This window comes from Protopterus annectens, chromosome 2.part2, assembly GCF_019279795.1.
Source record: "Protopterus annectens isolate FY-2018-M chromosome 2.part2, PAN1.0, whole genome shotgun sequence".
Classification (NCBI taxonomy): domain Eukaryota; kingdom Metazoa; phylum Chordata; order Ceratodontiformes; family Protopteridae; genus Protopterus; species Protopterus annectens.
Genome location: NC_056730.1, coordinates 275,026,430 through 275,045,093, shown reverse-complemented (window position 1 = coordinate 275,045,093; position 18,664 = coordinate 275,026,430). Strand labels below are relative to the sequence as shown.

Genomic DNA, 18,664 nt, shown 5'->3' with positions numbered 1-18,664 from the left:
CATGCTGGACAAGCCACGCTGCTCGCAAGGGACGGCTTGCACCTGTCACCCTGGGATTCCGGATATTGGCAAAGGCTCTTGCCACCCCATAGTGCCTTTTTAGGCAAGGCTCAAATTCTAAACCTACCACCCTAGAACACAAAAAGGAAAAAATTAAGGGTAATGCTGCTCAATGCCAGAAGTCTAAATCTCAAAATGCACGCAGTCGAGGCCCTTCTCAGTATGGAGAACATCGATGTCTGTGCTGTGACAGAAACCTGGTTCAAGGCTCCTGAGAGCACCCGCGCTATCAGGTTTTACCTCATATCATGCGTGCCGGCCCCAAAATGTGGACAATACCAAGAAAGGAGGGGGTATCCATATTCATCAAGGACACCCACACCTCAAGACTGGTGGCAACGCACGATGCATCGGAGACCATCCAGGTGCAATTAACCATAGGCAAGACTGCTCTGCAAATTGTAGCATGTTACAGGCCACCCTCACAAACTCAGGAACCTCACATGGCCTTCCTGAAAACACTAGAGGGATAAATGTATCACCAAACACCATCATACTAGGTGACTTCAATTACCCTAATATAGACTGGGAACACTACTCAAGCCCAAACACCCTAGCCCAAAAGTTCCTGGAATTCATAAACTCAAATGCTATGGAACAACTAGTCACCATCCCCACAAGAGGAGATAACATACTTGATCTCATCATCACGAACATGGGAGCACAATGTTCAACACCGGAGGTGTACCCCTCACTGGTGAGATCAGACCACAAACTAATCTCGCTGGAGGTCCTCATCCCACCCCACCTGAAATAAAAAGACCACAGTAAAGAACTTCTCAAAAGCTGACTTCACACTTCTAAAGACTAGTGTGGTCTCCTTTAAGGCCCCGAGCGGCGGAAAACAGTACTCAAGCCGCTGAATCACTTACAAATGCCTTCTACCAGCACCTGCAGGACTGCATGGATAAGGCAATCCCAAGCAAAACAAAGACTCTTTGTACCAAAGGCAAGCATCCAGTCTGGTGGACCCCAGCCATAAACAAACTCTACAACAAAAGGAGGAAGCTACTACAAGATAGAGCAAAATCCTTAAAAGGTAAGACACCCTTGATCACTATAAGTAAAAACTAAGAGCTCTCATAAAATCATCCAAAGCAAATTTCGAGAGAAAAATAGCTAAAGACTCAAAAGACAATCATAAGGCCTTCTTTAGCTATGTTAGAAACCTGGGAGGAAACTCCCAGATATGCTCAGAGCTAGTTCAAAATGATGTGAAGATTACTGATCCTACAGACATTGCCAACATACTGGCTGACAGGTTCAGTGCAAACTTCTCCCCTCCCCAAAAGGAGAGATATCTATACCAAACGATTGCAGCCCCCAAACATCTCCAGCCCAAGTGAGAACTGCTCTCTCCAAAGCAAAAACACAGCATCCATGGGACCTGATGGTGTCCCCGGCTGTGTGCTCCATGAACTCAATGAGGAATTAAACCCACAGCTAGGACAGCTGTTTAATCAAAGTCTTACCTCTGGATACGCACCCAGGAGTGGCGCACTGCAACTGTGGTACCACTTCACAAAGGCGGTGCCTCCACCGACCCTGGAAATTACCGCCCATTAGCTTGACAAGCCTTATCTGCAAAGCCATGGAGAGGATCATAATGGACCTCATAAATAAAGACATAGGGAATTTGCAGACTTTGGATCCAACCCAGTTTGGCTTTGTCAAAGGCAGATCATGCCTTTTAAACTTGGTTGACTTTTGAAACAGTCACCAAAGCCATTGATGAGGAAAGGCAGTCCATACAGCCTACCTCGATCTGGCTAAGGCCTTCGATACAATACCCCATTCGGGTATCATTGAAAAACTCATCAGCTTAAATGTCAACCCATACATCACAAGATGGGTTGCAAACTGGCTGAGTGACAGAACCCACAGGGTCAGAGCTGCTGGCGCCATGTCAGACTCAAAGCCTGTCACAAGTGGTGTCCCACAGGGCTCAGTCCTGGGCCCACTCTTGTTTGGGATCTACTTTTCCAAGTACAAGCAAACACAGGAGGGTTATGGCTGACAAAGTTTGCAGATGACTGCAAACTGGGCCATAGTAGAAAACACATCTGACACAGATATCCTTCAGAAGGGTCTCACAGAAACGGATAACTGGTGCCAGAGCCACGGCCTAAAGTTAAATGCCAAAAATGCATAGTCATACCCTTCGGGAAAAACAAGGTTACCCCTAGCTACCAAATAGGTGGCAATCCACTGAGCACAGAAGAAGTTATCAGGGACCTGGGGACCCAGGTTGATAGTAGTCTGTCATTCGACACCCATGTAGCTAAAGTAGTTAGGAAGACCTTCTACATTGCCCACCTTATCATGAAGGGATTCTCATCTAGATCAAGGGAGGTCATAGTCTCCCTTTACTCATCACTCATCAGACCAATGATTGAGTACAATGCCCCATTCGGAATGTATCTGACCCGACACTTGCAGCAGCTGGAGAGGCCACAAAAGTTCCTCACCAAAAGGATAAAGGGTCTCAAAAATCTGTCCTATGCTGCCCGACTGAAAGAACTCCAGCTCTATTCAGTCGCACGCTTGCTGAGAGGTGACCTTTGCCTAACATACAAGGCCATGTCAAACCCAGATTTGATGAATATGCTTCACCTCAAAAAATGTAGACCCATCAGACCCACAAGGGCGCGAGACTTAAACCTTGACACGGCTATTAATAGGACGTGCTGGAGGGATAGATTCATCACCCAAAGACTCCCTATGCTGTGGAACAAAATCCCGGTACATGTGAGGCAGAGCACCTCGCTGGCCTTGTTCAAGAGAAATCTTGACCAATGGATGGGAGATCGCAGATATACCCCAGGGATTACCTCAGTGTCACTGCTCGACAGAGGCACAGAAAAATAATGGGTATAGTTCCCCATACTGAAGGGGTGGCCTAAGCCACAAAACGATGGGCTAGGCTTGTAAATGCCCTCGGGCAGATAGCCTAGTATGAACCTATGAACCTATGAACCTATAAGAAAAACTAAAATCTTTTGACAAGAAAGTACTGAAGTTAAAAAAACTAGTTGGAATCTTCATATTTCCAACAATGCCTAGCTGAGAATCTGGTCCCAAAAGGACTAAGAAATAATTTTTCCCCCTCTGGATTATTAATAGACAATTTATTTTTCACCGACTTGAAAGCCCTTATCCAAGAGCAAGGAGCGCAACTGCTTAACATGATCATGAAGCATTATTCAGTGCACATTAATACTCTAATTGACGAAATTAATATTCTTGACAATGCTATCAAACTTGATACTGCTTTTATGCAGTTTAAATTTGATTACGACCGCATTTTTGTCAGTATTGATGCTTTACTGACAAAACTCAAGACTAATAAAAATAAGAAGCTTATTAGGGACAGGCTAGCATATAACCAAGGAAAAGCCTACCCTAATCTTGTTCCTCAACCAGCTAACGTAACATCTTCTTGTAGAGAAGATGGTCCACCTTTGCCTGATGATGTAATGGAACCTGCTGATGTCGATGTACTGGAAGAGTATATCGAAGAACCTAACCAGGGTGTTAGGCGCAGTAATAGGATTAAGGGCAACTATAATAACAAAACTGGTTACAATAAGAATGATTCTAAATATGGTAACAACAATAAGGGTGGTTTTTTTAGGACCACGGAATCGCAAGACACTTGTGACCAACAACAGGAACAGGCGCAATTAGTTACCAATTTTGCGCTTGATCCCCCCTGCGAAGAGGATACTCCTAAAATCATCATCAACAAGAAAGGGGACTTTAAAGTTTATAACTTTTCTAGTGTTGATTTTGATTGTGACTTAGTCGAACTTCTAGCCCTTGGTTACACTTTTGTGCCTAGTTTTACAGGTAACCTGGCTAAGGTTATCATTGATTTAAAATGTTTCACATGTAAGTTAAATTTAAAATTGTTTTTTTGTAATGAAGCCACCGATGTTTCTAGGGGATTGAAAATGCCTAGCTCTTTCAACCCCCCTCTACATAACAACTTGCATTTATTTGAAACTATGTGTGAAGTTGATATAAGACATCTTTATTCCTGCTTTCAAAGTAAAACTGATTTTTCCATCTTCAACATTACCAGAGAGCAACTAATGGGGTTGTGCCACCTTAGTGAACTGCCTGTCAGGCTTGTTAAGCCTGACAAAGGAGGCGGTTTAGTGTTGTTTGACGATTTTCAATATAAGGAGAAGATGCTTTCTACACTTAATAGCCCCGCATATGAGTTGGCGTCCTTAAATGAAGTGAACCTCTCTCATAGACGAATTAGGGCTTATTATAGGGATTTATTTTTGGAGGGTAAAATTGATTTGGACCTTTATAATTTCATTGACATTTTCCCCCCAAAAGTTCCAGTTATGTTTGGTATCCCTAAGATACATAAAAATGTATAAAACCCCCCTATGAAAGCTTTGATCGATGCACGTTCTTCTATTACTCACCCTTGTTCTAGACTGATTGATAACATTTTGACAAAATACATTAAATTACTTCCAGGTATTTGTAAAGATTCCTGGACCTTTTTGAACAACATTAATGACATCCCATTCGATGTTTCCAAAACTTTTTAACAATTGATGTCATTGACCTGTACACGTCCATTCCACACCTTGAAGCTGTGGAATGGATTGGTCTTTTGTTAAGTGAGCTAGGAGCTCCAAGATCTAAAATTGACTTGGTTACAGAATTATTGGACATTGTTTTGACGTCCAATTTTTTTGTTTTCGACAAAGAGTACTACTTGCAAAAACAAGGGGTAGCCATGGGCTCCCCTTGTGGTGCAAGTGTTGCCAACCTCTTTGTCGCTTACTGGGAAAAGCATTTTTTGTTCAATAAAGCCGAATTGATGAAGAATGTCATCTTTTATACTAGGTTTTTAGACGATATCTTCATTCTTTTTCATGAGGATGTTGCTTCTGCAACCAATTTTGTACAGGTTATTAATGAAACTACACAATTTTTAAAATTTACATTTAAATTTTCTACTAAAGAAATAGACTATTTGGATGTCAAATTAGTCAAAGACTTGGATAATAAGGTGTTAACATCAACTATCTTTAGGAAGCCCACTTATGTTAACTCCTTCTTACATTTTTCGAGCCTCCACCCCTTTAGACAAAAGCGATCAATAGTAAAAGGTCAATTAGTTAGAGCGGGTAGGATGTGTAGTACTTTTTCAGATTTTAGTAAAGAATGTACTTTTTTGAGGGAGTTATTTGTAAATCGGGGTTACCCAGGTAACTTAATTGATGAGCTTATAAAGGAAGTTAATCAAAAAAGGATGGAAGTGTTTTATAAACCACTCCTTAATAATGAAAGCTTTCCTTTAAGTGTCCAAATTGGTATTTCTAGTTTACCCATGTCACTCCAATAGAGACTGACAAAATGGTTTTAACAGAAGATGGTGCAATGCCTTTAACAAAAAATATTGAACATAAATTCACTTTGTTTCGTTACAACATTTAACACTAACTCTAAGGCAATTTGGTCAATCATATGCAAAAATTGGCACCTTATATCTAGTTCACCAACACTTTCAGAAAAACTGGGTTCTTCCCCTAGTGTTGTGTATAAAAGAGCTAACAATTTAAAAGAAATTTTGCAAAGGAATACCACAAAACATTCCTTTAATAGACAGAAAGGCACATTTAAGTGTGAATTTTGTAACTTTTGCAAATACATAAAACCTGGAAATTCCTTCGATATTAGGAAAAAGAAATATCTGATTTACCACAAAATAAATTGTCAAACTCGTTCTGTTGTTTACATTGCCCTATGTGATTGTTGCCCAGCATTTTACGTTGGTAAGACGGACCGCAAGGCCAGTGAACGAATATACCAACATGTATATGCAATTAAAAAGAACAAAGATGATAATGCTTTAGCAAAACATATAGATAAAAATCCTGGGCACACTTTTTCATTTATGGGTATTGATCATGTCGTGACAGATGGTCCAACATCTCTCATTTTAGAAAACCGGGAGCTTGAATGGCAACTTACTTTAGATGCGTTCAGAGCCCCCGGTTTAAATGAAAACTGTAATATAGCTGCCGTCCTTAAATTACGGAGCTATTTGAGATAGGTTAATTTACCACTAGTATCAGTGTTTGTCTATTACTATTTACTATTCTAATATAGATTTTTTGAGGGTTTTTTCTCAAGTAGGCAAAAATTAAAATTAAAATTAAATTAAAATTAAAAACTAATATTAAAAAGAAAAACACTAGGCTTTTTGTACATCATATACATATGCTTTTATAATGAAAGTATTAGAGGCTTACAGATTTCTTTAGTGTTTAAAATTTTCAAAAAAAACCTTCTTTAAGGAATTGATTTACTTGTTTTACCATACATGTTGTTTTTAAAGTGATTTTTAAAAAGTTGACTTTTTAACTGTAATGAACATGCGCTGTTTCTATGCGCCTTGATGATTATCCTTAACGTTGTTTTGTCACTTCCTGCTATTTAAAAGTTTTTTAACTTTGTAACTATTGATATAGTCATATTACGACTAACTGTTGTACCTCTGAGGAAGCTGTGGTTTTTAGTAGCGAAAACGCTCTTTTGTATCAAATAAAACTAGCGTTCAGGCTCGTTGATTTGGTGGTTTTTCGGAATTGGATACCTGTTGTGGACTATATATATATATATATATATATATATATATATATATATATATATATATATATATATATATATATAGATATATATATATATATATATATATATATAAGACTAGATTATGGTGCTCATTTAAACAACTGTGACTGAAATTTAAAAAAAAACTGCTAAAACAATTCAGCATAGGATGCAGACACAACATGAATGCTGAATTTATTTTCATAACATTAGCTCCAAAGAGATCAGTTTCAACAAATACACTGTATTTATCAGTATAAAGTGTTAGCTAGGAGTTTGGTATTGAGTGAAAAAAGTTGTAGGATACTTATGGTGGAATCCCTGAAATAGAATGGAGTGAATACAACATTTTGCAGAGTAGAGAGTCAGGATACTATTTCTAAAAGAGGCCTGATAAAAATAATGAACAGAGGGTATAGAGAAGTGGGTATAAGTAAAATTATGTAGTGAGGTGGCTGGGAAATTGGGAATAGAAGGGAAGCAAAGCAGCTTACATCCCTCATGATAGTACAGGTCAGTGTGTTTGAGCATGCACCAAGGAAGTGATCGCAGCTCCAGTCAACTGGGAAGAAAAATATCAACAGGGTATATCTGTATTATTAACCATATTAACCGAGGGGCATTAAGTATCTAGAGGAAAAGTGCAGTTCAGGAACACTATGAAATCAGTGGTGAAAAACTACAGTAGTTGGGAATGAGTTGGGAGGGGGCAAGGTGGATGAGTGACACCAGACAGCTCTGGACACATGGGCCCTGACTAATCTATTAGAGCATAAACAAAGATTTAGCCAGCAAAGAATGCCACTTCCTACGCAGATTACCTAAGAAAAATCCTTATAGGCAGCACAGTGGACTTGCACACAGAGAGGGGTACTTACAGGCTCGCTGTTTGGGCAAAAGCCACTTATAGTCTTTTTACTGAACTATAGAAACTGGAGGATTAACTTGCTTTAATTCAGTACTGCTCTGCAATATAGGAGAAGAGTTTTAGCATTAGGCAGGACCCCCCCCCCCTGTCAAGGATGGTCAAATATATTTATCACTACTTCCTTAAAAAATTGTACCCCTTGTAGAGAAAGATGAGAACAATCCCACTAGACAAATGGCAACAGTGTCAACAGAAAAGAAGACAGAACAAGTGGGGGGTAAATGAGCTGTGATACTTAAGAAAGAAATAGTGTGAGAGGAATAGTATATAGAGTCAGTTAGATACATACAAAGGGAGGGAATGGAAGCTACATTAAACAGGTAAAACAAGGAGGAGGTAAGAGTCTCTTTACAGAGATAGCAGTGGTAGTATGCGATTGACTGAAACGTCGAGAGACATAATACCTGCCGACTAAGCAATGATAATAATGAGAATTAATCGAATGTCCTATAACATCGTGCATATTATAAGCAGCTACAACTGGAAAATGAGTCCTTAAAATAAACAGTAGGCCTGGTGCCTATCTGCACTTACACGATAAATGATGATGTGTGTGTATGTGACTATAACGGGATTTGAAAAAAGTTACATCAAACAAAGACAGAAACAATATGACTCTAAACAGTAATTACAATGCATTTCTTTTATAAGGAATATAGCCAAACTGAAAACATGCTGCAGGTACCACACAACCAGAGGTAAGTACCACTGAATATCCAAGTGTTAAAAGGGAAGAGCAGAGTTACGAAAGGTAATATAGTAAGCGTGCAATAAGGAGTGGCTGGAAAGTAGCACTTACCCCAGTCATGTGTGCAGATGATATGCTCCTTCCTCAGGCAAATAATATCAGAACTCCAAAATGAACCACAACAAGATTTTACAAAAATACGTATGGGTCATGTTCTGACACTCTCCTAATTAACTCCAAGAAAACAAACATCTCTCAATGATGTTGTTGATGTACTCTCAACTCCAGAGAAATGACTCACACTCTCCCCATTACACATTAATGACCTTATGGGCAATTACATTCCAAATGTAACCAAACAAAAATACATAGGTCTTCTTCTTGACCCTGCACTTACTTACCCATCCCATGCTAACAGCATAAAAAATAAAATAACAACCAAACTGAAACTGTACTGCAAAATCCCACACCTCTCTCCAGAAGACTGCTTAGCAATAGCCAAAAATGTACAAATCCGCAAACTTAAGTATTGAGTCAAATTCCTAATCTTTCATTCAACCCAGAACTCTAGCAAAATACAAACTATAAAGAAAATCTCAATCTTTGTCCTTCTTGCTGACCCATTTATGCACCAGTGCCCTGTCCTTAAGAATACAAATTGCTTTCAATTCCAGATAAGGCAACCTTTCTATTAAAAATTGTAATTTTTAAAATCCTGAAACATACATATTTCCCTGCACTCAAAAGGAAAATTACCTATATCAGGTAGTACATATCAGCTTAGGAGCTCACACAACAACTCCCTCAACCTTATAAGACCAACATACAAAACCACTATTGGTGAAAGAGCTTAGGCTAGGAACAACAAATCCATAAAAGATTTTAAGAAATCACTAAAACAGCAGCTAAGAGATGATGCAACATACTTTTGTTAATAACCATCTTATGGCAAATAGCCAACATCCCAGTTTTATGAAGAAAAATATGGTTAAAGCCAGTTCATCTGAATTAGTCCATTAATTAGTTCAAATTATTTTTATAACAAAATTCAATATTTGAGGAAATTATTTTTAGATAAAGGTTATTCAAAAACATATATAAATCAGGTTATTGAGGAAGTAAAAAGTTCAACAAGTTTGAGGTTTCCTCTTATTTTAGTGAATATAATTTCAAATTCAGATATTAGTAACTATAATAATTTTGATGGGCATTCTTCAATTAAAAATAGAAGTTTTATAGGGTTTTCATTATGCATTTCTGCTGATGCTATGAGAATTAGGAAAACTGTACATGAAAATTGGAAAATAGCACCATGGAATAAAGAAAGTACAGTTGTGTACACTTACCATAAATGTAGATGTTCGAGTGTATTCACTGTTGCAGTCATTACATTTGGGTAATCCTGCTGGCAGGGTGCCCTCAGTCGGCCTGAATTCCAAAGTCTTGGGTCCTGCGTTGCCTGTTGTTGCTCTTTCCCTGACGTCAGATCACCAGGGGTATAAAAGAAGCAGCCGAAGCCATTTTCTTCAGTTTTTCTTGCCCCAGATGTCAGGTGCCCCCTAACAGGGTAGCCAAAATTTATATATATATAAAAATACATACACTAATATAAACTTTACCTTCATCTACAAGCAAATACACCACATGGGTTGTATAAATCAGAGAAGGAAAGAAAAGTTCCAGCAGAAAAAAGGGGGATGGCGGGTGGGTAACCTGGACTGCAACTGTGAATACACTGGAACATCTACATTTATGGTAAGTGTACACAACTGTACTATGTTCTTCGTGTTTCACTGTTGCAGTCATTACATTTGGGTAGAGTCCCAAAGCTATGGTTGGGAGGCTGGGTCTAAACAGCATTAGGAGCAGCAATGAGGCCCTGCAGAACTGCAGTGGCAAAGCCTGCCCTGGATTTAGAGTAGAATGGCAGATGATAGTGCTTTGTAAAGGTGTGCACTGAACTCCAAGTAGCAGCCTCTAATATGTCTTTGGTTGGTACTCCCCTGAGAAAGGCTGCTGAAGTGGCTGCAGCTCTGGTTGAATGTGGCCTAGTGCCCTTAGGCACTGGCTTGCCATGGTGTAAATAGCAGAAACGAATGAGTGGCCTAGCCACATTGAAATAGTCTGCTTTGAGATAGCCTTTCCTTGTGATCCTGCAGCATATGCCACTAGTAATTGTTCTGTCTTTCTGAAAACTTTGGTTCTGTCCAAGTAGAAACTAAGCTGTTTGTGTGCATCCAAATAATGCAAAATTCTCTCCCCCTTGTTCTGTGGATTTGGATAAAAAGTTGGCAGATGAATAGTTTGGTTAAGAGATACACTGGACACCACCTTAGGCATAAATGTTGGGTTTGTCCTCAGAGAGACCCTGTCTGGATAAAACATGATAAAAGGTTCCACAGCCATGAGTGCCTGTAGCTCTGAAACCCATCTTGCAAAAGTTATTGCTAGGAGCAGAGCTGTTTTCCAAGATAAAAACTTTATATCAGCAGTAGCAGCTGGCTCAAAAGGAGGCAGGGTGAGTTTTTCCAAGGCACAATTGAGGTCCCATGCAGGTATTGGTGATCTCCTTGAAGGCCTTAAGTTTTTGGCTCCTCTGAGGTACTGCTTTAATAAAGGATGAGAAAAGATTGGTGGCTCTGTATTGTAATGAGCCAAGATGGCAGAGGCATGAATTTTAATTGATGAAAAAGATAGGCCTTTGTCCAGCATCTCAGTTAAGTATTGCAAAATCTGAGGAATATTTGGTACAGCTGTATCAGTTCCTTGTGCCTGGTTCCAAGCACAGAATCTCTTCCATTTTCCAGCATAAGATTTTCTAGTACTAGGCCTTCTGGCTTCCAAAATGACATCCATCACAGCTTTATTGCGAAGTGTGTTTTGTATGACTACATTAACCACCATGCTGCCAGGTTTAAAGTACTGAGTTGGCTGTGCAGGATCTGATTGTTTTGCTGAGACAGTAGATGAGGTATTTGAGGTAAGGTCCAAGCTGGGCATTGAGATAAGTTCCTTAGGATTGGATACCAGAACTGGCTGGGACAGTCTGGGGCAATCAGTATCATCTTTGGCTTCTCCTGTCTGACCTTTAGGAGTACCTTGGGGAGGAAAGGCATATACTGATAGGTTTTTCCAGTTGAAAGATAGGGCATCCACTTTCAATGCTTGTCTGTGATAAGTCCGTTTGCAGAATCTTTTTAGTTGGTAGTTGTGAGGGGAGGCAAATAGATCTATGTCCGGGCATCCTCATTCCCTTGTTATCATGCTGAAGACTTGTGGATCCAGCTGCCACTCGTGGGGATCCATGACGTTTCTGCTTAGTTCATCTGCCAGAGTGTTTTCCTTTCCTGGCAGGAATTGTGCCTGCAGATATACTTGGTAAGTCAATGCTGTGTCCCACAAAGTCATGGTTAATCTGCAAAGGGGGTAAGAATGTGTGCCCCCCTGCTTGTTTATATACCACATGACCGTGGTATTGTCTGTCTTTATCAGTAGTTGTCCCGGATGAAGTAGGTCCTTGAAGGCTGTCAGGGCAATTTGAACAGCTAGCATCTCTTTTTGATTGATATGTAGTTGCATTTGGTTTGAGGACCATGTGCCCTGAATGTATCTTCCTGCCATGTGTCCCCCAGGCATAATCTGAAGCATCCGTTGTTAGTGTCTGCCTGGCTGGGGGTAATTGAATGGCTGTCCCTTGTTCTGGTGACAAGCCTTTGCCCACCATCGAAACTCCTGTTGCAGGCAGGGAATGAGAGTAATCAGTTTCCAGTGTGGCAATGTTGAGTCCAAACACTTTTTAGGTACCATTGAGGTTTCCTCATATGCAGTCTTGCATATGGAATTAGTAGGATGCAGGATGCCATGAAGCCCAAAGCCTGCAGGATTTTTCTTGCAGATAACAGGGCCTTTGTTGCCAACATTTTGAAATAGGCAGTCAGTTGCCTTTGTTTGTCTGGTGTGAGATAAGCCATCTGGGCAGTTGTATTTAAGCTTGCACCCAGGAATATTATCTCTTGAGAGGGTACTAGTTTTAATTTCTTTTCATTGACTGTGTACCCTAGGCATGTTAGAAGTCTTTTCACAAACGCCAGATGCTGTGGAAGAATGTCCTTGTTCTCTGCTTGAATTAGACAGTCGTCCAAGTAAGGATATATTTGTATTCCTCTTTGTCTGCAGAATGCAGTTACTGGTGCCAGGCACTTTGTAAAGACCCTGGGCGCAGTAGATAAGCCAAAGGGAAGTGCAGAGAATTGGTAATGCATTGAGCCAGCCTTGAATCTGAGGTATCTTCTGCATGATTGTCTGATTGGGATATGCAGGTATGCCTCTTTTAGGTCTAAAGTCACAAGCCAAGCATTCTTGCCCAGCATGGGCAGAAGCTGCTGCAAAGTCAACATTTTGAATTTTGGTATATCCAGGAATGTGTTCAGAATAGATAGGTCCAGTATTGGTCTCCAGGCCTTGTCCTTTCTGGGTACCAAGAACGGTTTTGAGTAAAATCCTTGTCCCTGCTCTTGCTCTGGTACTTGTTGAATGGCCCCCATGTCCACGAGGGATGACACTTGTTTTTGCGCCTCTGCCCATTGATTTTTTGGCAGATCTGGCCAGCAGTTTGCCTTTGGCAGGGTATGGAAATGGAACTTGTAACCTTGTGACACTATATTTAGAACCCACTTGTCCTGGGTTATAATGTGCCAGTTTTGAGAAAAAGTGCTAATTTTCCCCCTAAGGGTGCTGCCAGGACATAAGTGCTTGGTGCCGGCAGGGGGAAGTCATTGGGACTGTTTCCTGTATGGTTGTGATTTGTCTTCTCCAACTTTGGAGGTAGAAGCACCCCATTGCTTTGACCTGTATGAACCTTGCACCTGGGATCTGCCTCTAGGGCGTCTGGATGTTCCCCTTTGAGGTCTGTCTGACACAGGAAAGGACCAATTCTTTGTAGGCCAGTGTCTACTAAACCTAGGTGGCTGTACTTGTAAAAAATCTTTGACAGTTTGCATAGATTTAGCTTTGTCCTCCATTTTCTTTAACACCTCTTCTGCCTTAACACCAAACAAAGTATCATGATGTAAAGGGGCATCTAATAATTTAACTTTGACATGATCAGGCAGATTTTATTCCTTTAACCAAGCATGCCTCCTAATTACAGAACCCGTAACTGCGGCCCTGCAGGAGGCCTCCAAAGAATCAAAACCACATTGCAAAGTATGCTTTCCAACTTGTTCAGCTGTATGCAATAAATCCTGCAACTCCTTGTTTTCTGCACATTCAGAGTTTAACAACATTTTCTGTTTAAGCAATGCCATGACATGTTGCTGATATTTGAGCATATGAAACTGACAATTTAAGGCCCTTATAGCCAAGGTAGCAGATGTGTAAACCTTTTTTCCCCATCTATCCAGTGCCCTAGAATCCCTGTCAGAGGGGGTAGGGTTTTTTGCAGCAGAAGCCTCAACTCCTTTGGGACCCTGTGAAATAGTTTCTGGGTCAGCAGAAGGTTTTTTAAAAAGGAATTTATGAGAGTCAGAAACCCTGTAATATCTGTCAGGCTTAACAGGAGCTGGAGGTAAGGAGTCAGGGGTCAGACTAGACTCCAAAAACACATCATCTACAATGTCTAACACAGGTGGAATGGCTAGAGGCCTGTGTTGACATTGTAAAAGGAAATCCCTGAGCCTCTTTTTAGATTCTGAAAAATCTTGGCTCTCCCAGTGGAAATGCTCCCTCATGGTATGCAAAGTTTCCCCAAAGGAATAGTCCTCTGGAGGAGAAGCTGAAGGTATAGATTCTTCAGCATCAGAATCCTCATAGCGGGGAAGAGAATATTCCTGATCAGAAGAGGAATCAGAAGAAATAGAAACCTGATCTGAAGATTCATAGTCAGTTTCTTGCCTAGGCCTCTTATCAGGAGGGGGATGGGAACCCCTGATCAAGGAAATCAAGTCTTCAGCCATTTTGAGCATCTGTTTTTTGGGCATAGACGCCGGTCCACATGGCTCTTGAGTTTGTTTCTTTGCTTTAGAAGGTGCTTTAGTCTTTGCCTTTGAAGCTGAAGTCAGTTTAATGTAAAGATGTTTAGGTCTGAATACAACCTCAGAAGCCGGTGCCTGCTCAGCGGCTCCGGACCCATCTGAGGGAATAGTGTCTGAGGCTGCAATACCTTGAGTTTCCAGTGGCATAGACAACTCCATTTGGGAGTCAGTAGTGGCCTGCGACTCTAAAGTAGCGGGCGTCAGGGGTTGCGAAAGTGCCTCACTGAGAACCGGCGACTGGCTTAGGAGAAGCTTCGTCGGCGGTTTTGGTCCTCGGTTGTTTATCTCTCTCCTTTTCTTTGCGTTTTTTGTGAACTCCAGTAGTCAGATGGCTATCCAATGACATTTCTGGATAATTAAACCGGTGTCCAAAATAGTTTAAAGCAAAATCATACCGACGCTTAATAGTGCGTTGGTTAAATCTAGCACAACACCGACAACCAGAAACGTGATCAGGGCCTAGGCAAGGAATGCAGTAAGAATGAAAGTCCTTATGAGGTATTTGCTTTCCACAAGTAATACAATTATTAACTTTTTCTGACATCGGTCTGGAGCAAGAAAAAAGTTTCCCCAACGGGGTATTTAGCTTTATTGAATACTTTGGGTCTGAAACTCAAACATGAAAATCTCAGGAGTCGACTGACCAGCACTTGCTAACTGCTTCTGCTTCGGGCACCGCGCAGCAAGAAAGACTGAAGAAAATGGCATCAGCTGCTTCTTTTATACCCCTGACAACCTGATGCTAGGGAAGGGGTGACAGCAGCCAATGCAGGACCCAAGACTTTGGAATTCAGGCCGACTGAGGGCAACCTGCCAGCAGGATTACCCAAATGTAATGAATGCAACAGTGAAACACGAATAACATCTTAACAAGGTTTTGGGAAATAACTCAAATATTTCCTATAAAAAGGATTTTGACTTGAAAATGTTATTTGAGTAGAAAGGTGTGTTTAAGTGCAACAAGTGTTAACAGTGTAGATTTGTCAGTGAAGGTAAGAAGGTAGTACTTAAGCACAACAGTTTACAGATATGATCCAAGAATACATTTATGTGTGATTCAACTTATGTAGTTTATCTAGCTACCTGTGACACCTGCCAAATGTTTATGTAGGAAAAAAACATCCGTAAATTAAGTAAGAGAATATCAGAACATGTTTTGGCAATAAAAGTAAGGATGAAAGAGATGCATCGGCTAAACACTCCCTGACATACATATACTTAAAAAGTTTTTGTGTTTTTGTAATAGATTATGTCAAACCAGTTCCATTTGGTGGTGATGTAAATAATTATTTGGAAGTGAAAGAACTTAACTAGCAAATATTTTTGGAAGCAGATTACCAGGTTTTAATGAAAACCTTAATATCAAATGCATTTTGAAAGACTGATAATGAAATTAGTCTGATATGAAATATAAGAAGTTTTATGTACACTTATATATGGATTTTGATTTTTATATATATTTTTATTTTATCTTAATTAATTTGCAAATGATGATGGATGGTATAAATCATGTATTTTAGGAAATAGAGTTTAGTAAGCACGATTCACTTTATTACAATGTAATGCTGTATAAGGTATTTTAGCAGTGGTCCCTTTAACTTTTTTGGAGGGAAAAGTCATACAACCTAAATCAAATGTGATTTAAACAGATCTGTTCACTGCATTTTATGTTCTGAAGAAGTTCTGAAAGTATATTAAAGGACAAAAGGGCTAAATATCCTTTTTGTGCAATGGCTGTAATGTTCATTTAGTGTTATAAGCTTTAGCAAATAGTTACAGTTGTTTTCTTTAGTATAAAGTTTTAGTGTTGACCGAATTCCATTGAGCGTATTTTTTTTAAGTTGTCTGACCCCCTTTGTCATTAGTGATTATCAAATTAGTGTTTTTAAACTATCAAGTGCAGACTTCATTGCAATAGTTAAATTGCTTCTTTACTACCGACATGTTCAAACTGTTTTAACTCATCTTTCATATATTATATGGATTGAATTCTGAAATTTTCTTCCCAATTTATTAAGGGACTACAGTAAAATTATATGATATTGTATGTTTCAGATTTGTACGGATATGGATTGTGTAATGACCTTGTTACAAAATGTTTATCTTTTAATTTAAAATGTGAAATCAAGGAAGTCCATGCCATCTGATGGTGTCAGATGACCTCTTAGTTTTTTTTAAATGGTATGATTCTTATCTAGCACCTTATACTAAGGAAGGCATTATTATTTGTTGAAACAGTCTACTTGGAGATAATATTCTAGAAATAAATTTAGCATTTACTTAGTGCCTGCTCTTTTTGCTAAACTGTGTTGCTATATTGCATTTTTCTTTATACATAAGACCATCAACTGCTTCTGAACAATGGAAACTCCATCCACAGTATTTACAACTCAAGCTTTCTTAGACTTTATAGATAGACTTAATATGTCATGTCTTGGATGACAACAACATAAACAACACATTTTGTATCAAAATAAGGGTAAAATGAAGCATTTTTATTGTCTGAAAAGGAGCATGGAGAAAAAAATATGATTCAATACAAGGCTGACAGTTATTTAAGTCATTTTTTATACATTTGCTTATTTGTTTGCTGATTAGAAATGTACAGCAAAAGAAAAGTGACAAGCTGAGAAATGGATTGATTTATATTTTGTTGAACAGACTAACACTTTAGGTCCAGGCCCATTTTCAGATGTGACCCTGGAGAAAAAACTCCCAAGTATAATAACATATATGAAACAGATACACTGATTTAAATTATTAAATGACATGTGGAATGCATTCATTTTTAAAAAGTGTAGCAGTTTTTGAGACTAATGTAGTATAATGAGTGGGACACTGGTTAACACATTAAGAAGGAAACATAAAATATCGGATAGTAATTATAATTGCAAACTTTCCTTAAGGGCGGCACAGTGGTGCAGTGGTTTGCATTGTCACCTCACAGGAAGAGTCTTTCCAGTTTGATTCTCAGCTGGGGTGCCTTCTGTGCAGAGTCTGCATGTCCTCCCTGCATTCGCATGGGTTTCCTCTGGGTGTTCAGATTTCCTCCCACATTCCAAAGACATGCGTTTGGAGCCTTTCTCTGTGGCCCTCTACTGAAAACGGGCTGTGCTCCATTCGGACTTTCTTGGTAAACAAATGTTAAATAAATAAATTTCCTTTCCCCATATTTCTATATTTACAGCTGGATGTATATTCATATCTATAGCTACATCTGAATCAATCACTTCCTCATGCAAACAGATGTACATATCAAATAAAAGGCAAACAACTGGGGATTAGGTATACATACTTCTTACAATATGCTTAAGTTGGCATATACCTATTACAAATACTTATATTCGAAGTATAGGGTAATGGAGTAGCAGTTCATAAATGTGCAACACAAATTACCACAGAAGCACTTCCATAACTCATACCAGGAAGATGGAGCTATTACAAGAAGTTTAAAATTCCCAGAATGATATGTGTATTTTGTAGGTTCTGTTAAATAAGGTCTCAGACACACTGGAAGATAACTCTGGGTGAATGGGAAGAATCTTTTGGGTGTCATTTGTCATATTTTGGAAAATTATTTTTATTTCTTTAATCAGTACTTGTTAGGGGATCTAAGGTTGTTTGCAGGTGTATATTAGATCTGGTAGGGATTTATATGCCTCAGCTTTAAGAGTAAAGATTAGTTGGGTATGTTGCATCTTAATATGTATACTCATTCATCTAAGGTTCCAAATAATGTCGCATTGACACTAGTACACTGGCTGATTAGATGCAAATTTGGAAATTCTATTATATCATCTTGTAACTTTGTTAGAATATATTTGCTTAGATTACTAAACGTAATTGACCTGTATATTAATTTCAGCAGAAGTAAGGCTTTAGTCACAATATGACTTGAATGCCAAAAAGCGGAACTTTACTATTTCAGTTGTACGGTAGGCATGGCGCTGAGAGTTTGAATCTATTATCTGGGTAAGAAAACAAATTCTGAGACTCAAGATCTAGGACAAACAGCAAACAAAATTGATATGAATGCATTTACACAATGTCTTTGAAAATCACATTGTTACTGCATAAGGATTAGCAATAAAAGAGGGGTATTGTTCTGCAGTACTGAGTCACGGTCTCCAAAAATATATAGGGCCATCAAAGTCACCAGTATGTGCTCCTCGCTGTATGTGTGTCTCTGTCTCCAATATGCCCACACAGCACTAAAAGCTGTGTGTCTATGGCTCAAGGTAATGGTGACTTAACACCACTGTCAATATATCCATGGAAAACAAAGTACAGAAGTGGCCAATACAGCACATCTGA

At 39.3% G+C, this 18,664-nt stretch overlaps 1 protein-coding gene across 1 annotated transcript in view; it reads right to left on the bottom strand.

Annotated features, from left to right (window-relative positions):
- ADGRB3 (adhesion G protein-coupled receptor B3) overlaps positions 1-18,664 on the bottom strand; it is a 3,555,978-nt gene that overhangs the window by 1,842,112 nt on the left and 1,695,202 nt on the right. The gene's annotated exons all lie outside the window — the stretch shown is intronic.